Source organism: Saccostrea echinata, unplaced genomic scaffold, assembly GCF_033153115.1.
Source record: "Saccostrea echinata isolate AGI-Se365-2 ecotype Australia unplaced genomic scaffold, CSIRO_AGI_Sech_v1 ptg000014l, whole genome shotgun sequence".
Classification (NCBI taxonomy): Eukaryota; Metazoa; Mollusca; class Bivalvia; order Ostreida; family Ostreidae; genus Saccostrea; species Saccostrea echinata.
Genome location: NW_026889763.1, coordinates 17,522,539 through 17,537,996, shown reverse-complemented (window position 1 = coordinate 17,537,996; position 15,458 = coordinate 17,522,539). Strand labels below are relative to the sequence as shown.

General features: G+C 32.6%; 1 protein-coding gene across 1 annotated transcript in view; it reads right to left on the bottom strand.

Annotated features, from left to right (window-relative positions):
* Window positions 1-15,458, bottom strand: part of LOC133186872 (sulfotransferase 1B1-like) — a 492,412-nt gene that overhangs the window by 427,246 nt on the left and 49,708 nt on the right. The gene's annotated exons all lie outside the window — the stretch shown is intronic.

Below are 15,458 nucleotides of genomic sequence, written 5' to 3'. Positions count from 1 at the left end.
ACAAACCCAAGTTTACCGTGATCACGTTAACATGCTTGTAATCACTTACTTAGCCTAGTCACTGACCACAAATTGACCAAATTCCTGATAACTGAGAGATTGTTCGGTAGAACAATCCTAGGTAATACTGGTTCTTTACAAAATTAACAAAAGATCTGGAGATTTTTTTTCCTAACTCGTGTGTCTCATGAAACCAAACTAACCCATAATTAATAGCTGAATAAGACATGATTGCTCATCAGTGTCATACGAACAGGGAACGCGGAAGAACAGTTGTGCTGTACAAGGTCAAATGTCTCTTCTACATTTAAAAAAAGGAAAAATTGAATATCACGTTCTCTTTCAGTATTGTTAAATCTACTTTCCATACATTACTTGATTAATTATTTCACTTTTCATTTCTGCTTGAGAGACAATACCAAAGACTGACGACTATTATCCAGTACACGTGTACTTAATATAGACTAGGAGCTAGAACACACTTCCTTGGTTTGTAAGATATTTTATCTTGGAAAGTGCATTTTCTTATCACCACTTCCTGTTTATTTGCTGTAAAAGGTGAACACATTGAACATTGATCACTTTCATATATCCAGTAAAGGAAATGAATCGTGGCAAAAGTCATGGACCAGAGATGGGATTATGTGCCTTGTTGGGAAACAAATTCTTCAAAATCACATTTAAGTCTTTAATGCTCTTAACATTTAGTCTTCGAGGGTATCTTCTAGTTACCCTACCTATATTGCATTCCTGAACTTCATAAACATCCTTAACAACAAAGAAACATTCCTGGGTTCAGCAAATGCTCTACCATGCCCCTATCTTTACTCCTCATAAAAAAAAACATTAACTACTGTAAAGGAGAAACTTCAGACGCATTGTACTACAGCATATTCGAGAAGTGGATTAAATCAGATGTGGGTTCGTTCTCAAAAACTCAAAAAGAACATTTCGAAAATTTAAAATCACCAGCAAAGTTTTCAAACGTCAGTAACATCAAAACATGTGACTGTTCAACACATTATACAACCATTCTTCGCGATAAATTAAAAACGAGTTTTTTTTATATCAATGACAACTGCTTGTACAATAAAAATGGAACTCGGAAATGTTCATATCTTGTGACTGGTCACCACATTAATACTCTGTAAAAATTCAATCTGATTCTAAACACAAGTATTCTGAGGTCGTCAATGTCGTTGTTGTCCTAAAACATTTTTTTACAATTTCATCACCTTCTTCACCTCTGGACCAATTTCAACCAAACTTAGCACAGAATATCCTTGGCAAAGGGGCATTCAGGATTGTTCAAATGAAGCTCCAGACCCTCTTCCAAAGAGATATAATTAAGATATAGTGAAATTGGGTTGGGTCATTTAAAAACCTTCTTAAGAACCACTCGGCCTCCTGATGTAGTGAAAATTCAAATTTCTTCAAATCATGACCCCCCCGGGATTAGGGTTGGGTCATTGTAGGCGATCAAACTTTAGGCTACAAAACTCACTTCTCAAGAACTGCAAAGCCATGGTTAGTCATATTAAAACAAAAGCATTCTCAGATAGTGTAGATTCAAGTTTGTTCAAGCTTGTTCAAATCATGTTCCCCGAGGGTAGGCCACAACAGGGGATCAAAGTTATATATGGAAATATATAGGAAAAATATTTAAGAATTTTTTTCTCAGGAACAACAAAGCTATGATTTGACACATTTATATAGAAGCATCCTTGAGTAATGTAGATTTAAATTTGTCTAAATCATTTTCTCGGGGGGGGGGGGGGCACAATAGAAGATCAAACATAGGAAAACAACCTTAAAAATCTACTAATGCCATGATTAGTCAAAGAAATACGGAAACATCCTCAGTGTAGATGTAAGTTTGTTTAAATTATGCCCCCGGGGGGATGTTAGGTTCCGACCATATATATATTAAAACTTTTTCCTAGTCAAAGTGCTCAGATTAGCGATGTTACCCATAGGCCTCTTGTTATATTCCTATGAAGCAGAATTTATTAAAACTTCTACATGAGAAGAAAAAAACACTACTGTGGCATCGACGAAGTTTGATCAATTAACAATTGTTACACTCTTATGTCGTCTCAATATATACCAATGTACTCGAAATAAAAGACACCAAAGAGTCTGCCACATCGGTTTCACATTTTGATGTTTTATTGACTATGAAATTTGGTTATTTTCGTATATCATCTTTATGATGAAATTTTCACGAACATATGGTCTCGCTTAATTACGCAAAAATAAAGTTAAGACCTACTATGCCTTCCATAAGACCCCAAAACATGGACCCAGGGACATGTTTTTCAGTTTTGACGAAAGATTTAGTTCTTACTAAATTAAGCAAATCCTTTGTCTGGTAGATGTTCATGAGTGAAAAAAGAAAAGTTTTTAAAATTCTTCTTTTAAAAAAACAAAAACTTCTTTACTCAGTTATGTTAGACAGCTCCCATCAGGCCACAGGGAGGGAGAGACCATGAAAATTGGCAATTTAGGTTTCTTCTTATCCATTGATGACGTACTAAGATGCCAAAAGGAGTTGAAATTGGTATAGCTGTTCTCGATAAGAACCTTAAAATTTTTTAAACAATTTATGTTTGAGGAACAATGGAAAAAGTACGACGCACCTGAGAGATTAAGATGAGGTTTTTTCCATTGAACATAGAGACAACATATTAGTTTTAAAATAATTAATAGGTTTTAAAGAGGATACAGGGACGTCCCCCTCTTTTTTTACTATTTCCACATAGATGCTAAGTTCACCAAGAGAAACATGTCAGAAGTTTATTTCCATGCATAAATAAGTTCTTTCTTCAGTAACATTTTAATTCTAAATAAAATGCACAAAAATATGAGAAAGAATGTTCTGTCTCCATTTTCAGTGTCAATGTTTTCATGTATCTGCTCAACTTTACAAAAAGTTAACTTTATTTTGCCAATGATTAGCAAATATTATACGTATTTATGCCTTTCCTCTATGTCCAAAACGCAAGATAGATGATCACTGAACTGTAATATCAGTATCCCCAAATTTGGCAAAATTCAGAGAGAACATTGTAATTCTCAGGCGATTACTTGCAGTGAGCCTTCTGTTTTGATTGGATACACGGAGTAATTTGCAGTCAAGATAGTGTGAATTTGAAAAACATTGCCGGTCACCATTTGACCAAAAACATCGTATTGGCATACAACGCTATTAAATCGATCATAGAGTTAATGTCTCTAAGAGAGAATTTTTAAAACCTAGTAACATCAACGTTTTGGGTCCGGATTGATCGTATGCAGAAGATGCTCTTTTCCATCGAACCAACTGGGAGGAATAAACACCATATAAGGGTATTTTGCTATATAAATATGGCAATTTGACGACAGAAAACTTGGTCATCACGATTATCATAAAGTTCAGTCCTTTGTTTGCCATCAGTGGTTTTCTTAAGATAAACATCGAAGTAAAATGAATACTGTCTTGTTCACATCTGACAATGGTGAGGTATACCACTAAAAGAGTCTTCGAAAAACTGCTATTTCATGATTGATTTTGCAAAAATAAACCTTACTCCTTTTTCTCATTTTTAAAATTGATTTATCAATTATGTAATTTAAATGACTACTTGGAAGTCACATACATCTATTTCAGGTCTAGCCACATTCTTATAATGATCAATCATACATCTACTGCTTGATCATTCTTATTTTAATTCTGTTCGGTGTGAGTCCATGTTTGTTGACAAGTCAAAAAAAAAAAAAAAAAACTAGTCCCAACACGAAACACCTGTGTCTGGAAATTGGGTTGGGTGGAGTGTAGGTAGAACAAGGTGGTGTTCTGTAGATACGCAATAAGGTTTCAGAGTTTTCATTTTAATTTTGGGGGGCTAAATCGGGGTCGAAAAACGTTTTTTTTTTTTTTTTAAATAGAAACTTGGTTCCCAGAACCCCTCATATATTTTACGCAGTAGCCATTTATCTTTTGGAAGGCTTTTGGTGGTGCCTTGAAAATAAGCAGTAAGGTTTCGGAATTTTCATTTTCACCTGGGGGCCAAATGGAGTTCGAAAAACGATGTTTTTCTTATTTTGCAAAAACATACTTCCCAAAAACTCCTCTCACATTTTACCCAATTCATCTTTTGAGAGATCATTAGGGTGTCTGCAGATTTGCCATAAGGTTTCAGAATGGACATTTTCACCTTGGAGTCAATTCGGGGTCGAAAAATGACGTTTTTATACCCACACTTTCTAAAGAAAGTTCTAGTATATTGTGCCATCCTGGTCCGTCTGTCTGTCCATCAAACTTTCTTCCTGTAATTCCTCTTACAATTTAAGCAGTAACCAATTAATTTTTAATAAGATAGGGGCGTCCTGTAGATGTGCAATAAGGTTTACATTATAATACAATAATTTTTACACTCTAATAAGGATTGAATCCAGTTTTATAAGTTCTATTTACATTCAGTGTTTACATCCAATTTGGATAAGATTAACAAAGAACCAAGTTATCGTGCCTTGTTAGGTCTTCTAAAAAAGAAATTACTACATAAAAAATCATTGTATTTTTCTAATGGCAATTTAAATATTTTCAATGAAACTCCCGGTCGAGAGTTAAATAGTAAAATAAAATCACCGAATATAGACGATTGTGAAAACTATAATCAAATAAAGAAAGACAACTCCTCTGCAGCAAAGTTATCATTATAATGATAATCATCATATCTTTAACCTCTTATGTGATTTTTTTTAAAATAATTTTTCTATGAACTGTCTTGCTTTGAGTTGTAGTGTAAAGAGTATTTGAACTTTGTCCAAATGTTATTTCTAAATTCGGAAATCTTATGTTTCATCAGATTCAAAATAAGTGTCGCAGATAAACGTCATAACGACGTCGGTGCATAGACGAGACCCAAGGTTGTGTTTATTTTAATATTTTATGAAGTATTGTATACATCTGAATGAAATTTTAGGGCAAAAATTGAAATAGTTAGAGGTATTGGTATATAAAGTTAAAACTTTTGATTATTAAAAATATTTTATGAAGTATTGTATACATCTGAATGAAAATTTATGGCAAACATTGAAATAGTTAGAGGTATTGGTATATAAAGTTAAAACTTTTGATTATTAAAGATGTTATAGCAATTGTGTTATTTCTTCTGGATCCACCCTCATATTTAAGGATTGTTACTGGGTCATTCTCAAAAAATGTCCAGATTTCAGTGAAACAAGTTTTCTGGTAAATATTTTAATAAAATAATAATAAATAATAAATAAATAATAATAAAAACTTTTTTGTGCTCATGAACTTAACAATGGTCTAAAATTGGGAGGACAAATATAAGTAGGATTAAAAATTGATATAAACACTGAAAAAAATCCTTCAACATATGAGTTAAATTTAAGAAAATTGCTTGTGATTTCGCCGATGGTGTATTTTCAACCCTCCTTATTGAGACAGTAAATATAATTTGGGTGTATAAAATACCTTTAATGTATTGTAAATACTTAACATTGTTTAAAAACATGCTAAAAGGTGACTGAAAAAAGTAAGAATATAATTTTTTAAACAATAAACGTTAAAAAAAACTTTGTGATTTTCGCCGTGTCCTTGGAGTAACCAAGACATAAAAGTTATCTGTAACAGTTATTTTTCCTGAAGGAACTCTTCAGCATCAGCTGCCTTCTAAACATCTTCTACCCGCCAAAATATAAAAAGACACAAAATACGTGTGTTTCACCCCGTAGACACAATATCTAGTTTCAGTTGAGTTTGGTTGAAAGAGTAATTTATTTTTAAGTCCTTGGAGTTACTTAAATAATGTGAAGATAAATTAATCTATAATGTTTGTGATGCATTGAGTAACTTTGTAGTGAAATACACATGATGTAGGAGCTGTGCTCTATCTTTTTAAGTCAGCTATAGCTTTTATACTTGTAACTTTTGATGTAGTAATTCCCTGGCGTTACTGTCCATTTTGTTACTTTAGGAAAAGTTACTCCAAGGACGTTTTTAATTACTCTATGGACAATCTATACAGAATTTAATTAAAAAGAATGCAATTTCGATTCATCTGTTTTATCTCCCTCCTATTTTTAAATACTGACTTGTAGTGTAATTGACTTAAATACCAAATTATTTCCTAAATGCTTTTTACAATTTGACAATTCGATGATTGTGCAGTCTTGGTAATGCACGGGACAAAATTGGGTAACACCAATGACTTATTTAAACTAACTTTGAAATTTACATTTTGAAAATAAAATATAATGTGTCAAGTTTATCAAAAATAATATATCAATAATATTTGTATCATCTGATCATATGTTTTACATATAATGTTTCATACATGCTATAAATTAATTCAATAATCGATACAAGTAACACAAAGGACAAATTTGGTAACTCCATGGACATCAAAGTGATGAAACATTTACATTATAAATATACTCTTGTATTTACACTTGTTTCAGCAGTAGAGTAGAGAGTCTTTATTTATTTCGAGTAAAATGAAACATCAAAATGTCTTATGAAATACATCTTTACGCCCTTTTAACCTTGCAATACTTAGCTGTGGTAACATTATAGACAAATTCAGTTACTCAAGGGACACGGCAAGCATTTAAGATAGAAAAATGAAATAAAAATATCACATATGAAGTCGTAATTGTGTTCAATGTATAAAAGAAAATAATTGTGGAGAGATGGTACAATTTAAGTTACATTAAAAATAATGAAGGCCTTAAAAATGAGATGATAAAAGTGGTAACTCCAGGGAAGGTTAGGAACACAAGGGAATGTGAAGTAAGAAACCACGATTTTATGACAGATGACATGTTTTTTACTCTGAAGCCTGTTGATTCTATGTCATGTTCTCTCGATGAAAATATTGGAAGGACGAAACATTTCAAAAGTTGTAAAAAAGAGGGCCAGACAAGTGAAATCTAGATCCAAGGAACCTTCAAAGTAACGTCAGATAGAGAACATTTGACTTTTTTGGAATGTGTATGTCTGTCGAATAATGACCTTGCGTAGAGAATAGTGATCCAAACTCCCCTAAATAAATAACAGAAAATCTTTTCTACATTTTAACTTTACATTTTAATTAACAAAATAATATTATACAACAAAATAAACTGGTTTGGTGTGTGGTCGTCCGTGTCCCTAGAATGTCTACTACGTCTATGGTTTTGTTCCACACGGTGTTTAGGCTACACTACAGTCTCTTGCCGCTAATGAGGCTCAGACACCCCTCTCCAGTGCCGAGAAAGGTTTACACTTCCCCCTCTCCAGTGCCGAGGAGGTTACACATCCGTCTTGCGTTCAAGACTATGAGATGTGACTGGTACCGGCCGCCATCTCTACACTACTATACAGGAATGAGACCTGTTAACTATCATACACAGAATAATATAGACATACAACTTACTCCGTGAGTACAATATGTACAACGCAATAAATGCTTTACTATACAATAGTTATTACAGAACGTAGAACCGACAAATAAAGACACAAACAATCCACCGTACAATTAAGACTCAAACATTTTCGAGTAACTATAAATAACACAACTTAAAAATATCAAATAGAATAGCTTAAAGTTGCATATTTTAGAAATTCCGTATCTGGGTGTTTTAAGATATTTACAACTTTATAAAATATTAAAAACAAACACAAATAAGGCTTACCTCAGAGAAGCAGGACCATACAACTAAATTCTAAACAAGTAAAACCCTCAGTGGTCTGCCATGTGTATAAGATAAATCAAACAGATCTTGAGAAGTTTTGAAAACGTCCTTCTCCCAGGACTGCCGTGTCCAAACTGAAGCACGGGCTTATAAATATTTTAAAGGCCCGGTGATTTGAGGTATAAAACAGGGTAACATAAACCCGGTGAAAAATGGAGGCTCCCCACAGGTAAATATAAATTGCTTGCGTGTTCGAATAGGAACATGTAGATTTTAATGTGACAATGTCCGACAATGAAATAGTTTCGGATTTTTCTTCACTATATCAAAAGCGATATCAAAAGATTATCTTTCCGAGGAACAATGCATCAGTCACCAATCATGAATTTATGTTTGAATGTAGATGAAGATACTCTTCATGCAGATTTGTCTAATTAATTTTCCCCATAAAGGTTGAAAATTGTTTGTAAACCTTGCACTATAGAAGTATATTAAAGCTTTTGGAAATGAAGTTAGAGCAGCTGAAGTAAGAGTGGACATTACAGTAGAGGCAGTACTTTATATGGATCTCTATCTTTTGAACCAAGCATATCTTGAAATTTATATCAAACAACAAATAGGCATTGGGCAAAGGTATATTCTTTTTATTCTGGTGAGTATACATACAGCTGATCAACACCTATAACATAAAATCAAATAATATTAATTTATGAATAGGAAAGGCAGATAGTCAGGGTTTTAGTGGACAAAAGAGTTCATATTAAGAGAAACCAGAGCAACCAGAGTTCCAGAATGGAGAAAAATTCGAATAAAAATACTGAAAAACTGAGACCCCAGAAAAGAAACTTAGATAAAAATGCTGAAACACAGAGACATCTGAACTTCAGAATACATACATGTGTGATCAAAGCAGTAATGAAAATAAAAAACTAAATACAACCAAAAACTGTAAAAGATGAATATTAGTACAACATAGGTGATGTTTTGGTTATAATTCGTCCTCCACATCCTGTAGGAAGAAAGTATCAGATAGATAGCCCAGTGTGGAAGGAGGCTGTATGTAAAACAACAAACAAAATGAGATGTCCTTTGTGTTATCTTTTGTCTTTGGTGTTACAACTTCTTTTTGGATATACAAATACTTGTACATGTACTGATCAGTGATTCTAGGTCCTATGATAGTAATCCTTCATTATTCATGCATAACTTATTTTTATATTTTGTTGATGTTCACGTATCTTTATAATTAGACAATTATGTCTATGTTGTTACTTTTTTATCATTGGTGTTACTTGTCAGACTCCAAATGTAAAAAGAAATGAAATCCCAAGAAATATTTTTTCTTAAAACAATATATTTTCATTAACATCTATAAGATAATGCCATTGTTGTGCTTTTTGCGGGGGAAGGGGGGCAAATTTATTATTTCTTCTTAAGGTTTCAACAAAATGTCTTTTGTGTTACTTTTATGTCCTTTGTGTTATGAAAATATCATTGGTGTTACTAAACCATTTTTCCTAAATTTATACTCTAAATCTTTCCACAATTTTATCAAAACTTGCTACACAATCCTGTTGTCTTCTAATACAAAGTATATCCGCAAAGCCAGTAGTTCATGCTGAGGTAAAATGACATATGCTTAAGGTATATTTGTTAGAATAATCAAATTTTATAATTTTAACAACTTTCAGCTTTATGTCATCTGAAATTTCTCTCTTAAGAACCCTCAATTTGTTTTGATAGAATATTTTTTATTATGATGTTTAGATTATGATTCTAGAAACCTTAAATTTTTGTAAATTATTATTTTATTGCGAACTTCTAAGTAAGTAACACCATGGACATTTATTGTTGAATGCATGTACTTATAATAGATTTTATAATAAATGTTGATAGAATTCTTAGTGTTTCAACATTATTTACGCATCTCTGATGTTTCATTACTAACATAAAACTTTAAAATATTTAGTTCTCAGAATTTATTTTCTCTAAATTCTGTTGATGGAATCTGGACAAAATTTGAGAATGACCCTACTATTGTTAACTTTAATAAGCAATGGGTAATTTAGTTAACTGAAAAAACTTTCAAATTTAGTATTTTAAACTGAAAATCTTTCAATTTTAAATACTTTCAACATTCCAGTCTACCGAAGTGAATTTGATTTACACTACCTTTAATGCATATGAAAACTTTTTTAAAAAAATCCTGAAAACATAGAAACACTGGGAGTCAAGTAAATGCTCTACCAAGCCCTTATCTAATAGTAAAATGCTGTGAAGGAGCAGGTGCACTTTGCTATATATTCAACATACTTAATCAAGAAGTGGTGCAAATCAAATGTGGATTGACAAAATCTCCAAAGAATTTTTAGAAAACGAAATAATATTTTTTTAAACCAAATCAGTAACATCAAAATGTATTATGTACTTTTCAACATTTTATACAACTTCTCCTAATGATAAATTAAAGATGAAGGTTTTGGAAATCATAGACAACTCCTTTCTCGATAAAAATGGAACTCGGAAATGTTCATATCTTATGATTAGACGCCATATAGATACTTTATTAAAAGTCATTCTGATTCTACACTATGTACTCTGAAGTTGATATTAAAAAGTTGATGGAGTTACTTATTGTTAATATATATGTATGTAATCTTTGGAAACAGTGCTTCCCAAAATCCTCTGGATTTCCGATTGGTACTAATTATGATCTTTTATTAACCTATTTTTTATATTCATATGGAGAAAAAATTAACAAAAAGAAGGAAGCTCTTACCGTGACCTTTAATTCGACTTTAGAAACATAAGAAAGATCAGTTAACAATAGTAACTTTCTTTCATATGTCAACTCAACATATTACAGTGACTCGAAATAAAAAAAAAGAATATCACAGAGTCTGTCAGATTTGTTTCATATTTGGATGATTGACTGACTATACACACTAATGGAAACTAACAACTTAACTATTTGACAAAAGGGATGACTTAAGCTTTTCTGTCGTCAACCCCTATTAATATAGTAATATCCCACTATCTCCTGCATATGATGTTAATGCTCTCAACTAATTCGGTACCCAAGAGCATTTTCAGAGTGCAATCAAATTTTTAAACTGAGACAGGCTAATAACAAATAAGTTGATGTTACAAAAGTTTTTTTTTTTTACAATTTCGTTTAAATTCAGCATTTTGAAAATTCAATGGTCTTCAAAATTACTTTGTTTGCAAAGCAAACCTATCTTTAACTAATTTTTAGGTTTCACTACTCTCTTTCATACCCTTGTTATGCCATTTTTATGATCATTTTAAATAGGGTTACTTTTTTACCCGATCAATATAGAGGGCTCAAGGCGAGTGTGACCAGTCGACATAGGATACTTTTTCCTCCTAGGCACCTGATCCCATCTCTCTTGTCTGTAGGGTTTGTGAAATTAATCATTCCTTATCTTAAATTTTTTTCAATTCTTAAAGGAAAATATGAATGCCAAGAAGATGACCAAACAAACAAATAACAAAGTGAAAAATTAAATCTCAATTGTGGAAAAATTTTCTTTGATATTTCATTTAACATTAACGTATACATGTATTTCATGTAAAATGTTCACAAATCGCAACAATCTTACAAAGATTGAAATTATTCGTCTATGGAATAACATACACCAAAGACGGCAAAAAAAGATCAATTCTTAATGCAAAAACACAATTTTTCATATAAATGGGTCTTCGCTCTATTTTTCTGAAAGATTTTATCCAGAGTATGCTTAAAAATATACATTTTTCGGTTAGGAAAAACATGAAGCAAAGACCCACTATACCTTAAAAATACACTTTTATGACACAACATTTGTATCTTTCAGAGAATATTTAAGTTCATTTGTTTAAGGGTCAAATCATAAACTGACTTAAATGTCGATAATTGTTATGAGCGGTATAGCGTAATGATTACCGTGTAAATCTGGAAGGGAAAATTGATTTTCAGGATTTTTATTGCCATATTTTTTTTAAATCACAGAAAGATTTTTTTTGAAAGAAATTTCCGCAGAAATGTTTTATTTATCATAATTCCATACCATTCAATGATAGGAACTATACTCTAAATACTAAATTCACGAATATGACTTTATACATTTGAAGCTATGGGCATGTAGACTTGTTCGCCTAAGTTAGACAGAAATGGACCAGAATGAAAAAAGTTGTAAAATTAAATAATTCTAGCCACAATCCTCATTGATGGAAGCATTTTCCCACAGAAGACGAGGTTTCTTGTTATTTTGGTACCTCCTGACGAAAACAGATGTCCGGTTTTGCTTGTTTAAGAGAACCGGGGGAATACAAAATGTGTCTTGCAGAGAAACTTAAATTTAACAACAGATTAGGATTGTAATTCAGTACTAATCAATATTAATGGTAAGCAGTGCACATTGTTCACACCTTTCGAAAACTCCAATCAGAAAATTAATAAATGTTAAATGACACTCCAGGAAGAAGGGGAAAAGGGAAAACTGTCAAACTATTGGTAGCAATTGGGCCAGCAGTTTTAGCAACTTGTGAAGTATCATTAGAATAAACAATAGTAAACGTTGTGTATCCTATGAAACATCGTAAAAGTAAAATCTAAAAATGAGAAACAAAATATGTTCTGAGCAATACCAGAATATAATGAGGAAAGCGACATGTCCTGGAGGTCCATGACCAATAAGGGACGAGACAGAAAAAGTGAGCTATTCTTTCGTTCGATTACACAGACATTGACAATGTGAGGAAACAGCAAAGATCAAATATACAGACACTGACGATGCGAGGTAGCAGCAAAGATCAAATACTCAGACACTGACGATGTGAGGAAACCGCAAAGATCAAATACACAGACACTGATGATGTGGATAGCAGTGAAGATCAAATACACAGACACTGACGATGTGAGGTAGCAGCAAAGATCAAATACACAAACGCTGACGATGTGAGGTAGTAGCAAAGATCAAATACACAGACACTGACGATGTGAGGTAGCAGCAAAGATCAAATACACAAACGCTGACGATGTGAGGTAGTAGCAAAGATCAAATACACAGACACTGACGATGTGAGGAAACAGCAAAGATCAAATACACAAACACTGACGATGTGAGGAAACAGCAAAGATCAAATACACAGACACTGACGATGTGAGGAAACAGCAAAGATCAAATACACAGACACTGACGATGCGAGGCACCAACAAAGATCAAATACACAGACACTGATGATGTGAGGTACCAACAAAGATCAAATACACAGACACTGACGATGTGAGGTATCAGCAATACAGAAAAAAATAAAATCTATGTACGATTACATTTGACTGCTGACAGAAAAAAATTCAGAAAGAATGGTCCCCATTGATATATATTAGATATATATGATAGAGAACGCTAAATTATACCACATTAACAAAGATCCATTCACTACTCCAAGTATGCACTAAATCTGAAAATACCTTTTAAAAATATCAGGTATATAATATTTAAAAAAAAAAAACAAATAGGAACCAATTTTGCACTTTAGGAAGTAAGGAGAAAATGATATAATGAAGAGCTGCATTTTTAATTGAACCATTTAAAGTTTGTAAATATTTAGATTTGATAAATTTTCATTTTAAATACGTTGTAATGTTCAATGATTTCTGCTTTGATGAATAAACACAATAGTATTTAATTTGGTTTCTAGTTTCCTACCTAACTAATTTTCGTTTTAGCAAACAGTGGCCTTTTCTGGAGATTTATTGCAATAAACACTGTAAATATTATTCAGTGAATACATACTTGCTAAAAACTCTCTTTCAGGTCACTGTCAGCTAATTTTAGCCTGCAGTTGTTATATTGAAAATGTTTAACCCATTGATTGGTGAAATAAAAAATACGTTTAAACTTTACTCTCAAGTGTCAATCATTCTGCCATTGATTGTGAAGAGAAACCTATTTGCTTGTAACCAGGGGTAGTTCAAGTTCATGTAGATAAATATTTTCTAGAAATATCTTGAAAAGTAGACAAACAGTTGTTTTTAGTCCATGAAAGTTGTAAAAGAGAGCTTTCCGTTTCATTTTATAGGGAAGTATTCAGATCTACATTAATAATTGGTTGATTTAGCCAAAACATTGAACGGCTCTGACTTGTAACACCGCTATGTTACTATAGTTTGCCTTATCTGTGAAAGTTCCCTCCTATTAAAGTCTTCTCTATGATATATACTACCACCTCTGAAACCAAACATTCAAATTAACAAGGAATGTTTCTCCAACAGGTTGCCTCCTTTAGCCATCCCTTATGTAAGGATTCAATATCTACTTGTCACCACGGTTATCCGCTTTATGACGTTTGATAATTGTATATCCGTGTACAAAGCAATTGGTTTCCAGTGTAATGATAGAATAATAAATGGAAACCAAGGCCGTAACTAGGCTAAATTTTTAGTGAGGCAAGGGATCTGGGGGCCACCTGAGTCCCAGGCGGATCCAGGGTAGTGTCCTGATCGGGATTCTCGGAGGAGGGGAGAGTTCCCGAAACCTGGGTTTTAACAACTTAAAGATGATGGAAATCTATGAATATAAGCAGGAAAATTAAAGAGATCATATATCTGCTCTTTATTACCAAATTGTGTATAATGTTTGATGACCGCCAAGAAAAGATTCTAAAGATACAGGTCGGAATACATTGTTCTACGGATCGACTGACCAACAGCCCGACTGACGAGTGGACAGTAATATATTTATATCCAATATAAGTTAGAATGAGACACTGATCTATATAAACTTTCGAAACAATGTTGTTTCTATTAGATAGAGTTTATGTTTCGACACGCAATGGCGTGTTCTACATACGAATGGTTTCTAAAACGAGGCAGGCTATTGACAAACAATTTGATGATACAAGGATATCAACAATCTCATTTATAGTCAACATTTCGCAAATTCTAGCTATGGTCGATACAATGACCTTGTTTGCAAATATAATCTGGTTAGGTCGATGACGTCTTTAATTCATTCAAATTGTTAGCCATAATTTCACTCTAAATTGTCTATGGATTTTTCCGTTCACCCGATCATGACAAGGAGCACACGGAGGGTGTGACCGGTCGAAATGGATCCTTACTCCCAAATGGCCTCTGTTTTCGGATATCCGTGTTGGCTCTGCTCAAAATTTGTATTGTTTAAATGGACTTCAGATCACGTTTCGTTATCTTCATATTTCATAAAAATATAAAGTTGTAGTTAGCTCCAAACATTTTCAACAAATGCTTTGTAGAGTTTCCATAACACAATAAAGAGAGTAAAAGAGTCACTCTGGGAGAGTGATGAAACATTTAGCTGTACTAATAGCGAAAATCGACTTTCATCCAATACATATGTATCTCCATTTCTTCTGCTAACAGAGCACTGTAGTTGATATATATTTAATGTCTTGAAGAACTAATTTTTAATCATTTGTTTTTTTAATATCGATACTATCCAGACAGGATGCTTAAAACATGAAGTCGTCATCAGATTTTAAAAAATTTAAATATTCATACAATAGGATTGTGTAGTAACACTGGAAATACAGGTACAAAGGTCTAAATGTGAGGTATATTGCGGGGTGAAATGTAATTACATAAATTGTATAAATTTCTCATAATGTTCCACGTCTCTGAGGAAAGCTTAATAAAGATGCAAATAGAATTTTAACATTCATTATCTGCTTCTAGATATTGATAACAGTTTTCAATATCATGTTAAAAGCTGGAACATTAAGAGTAA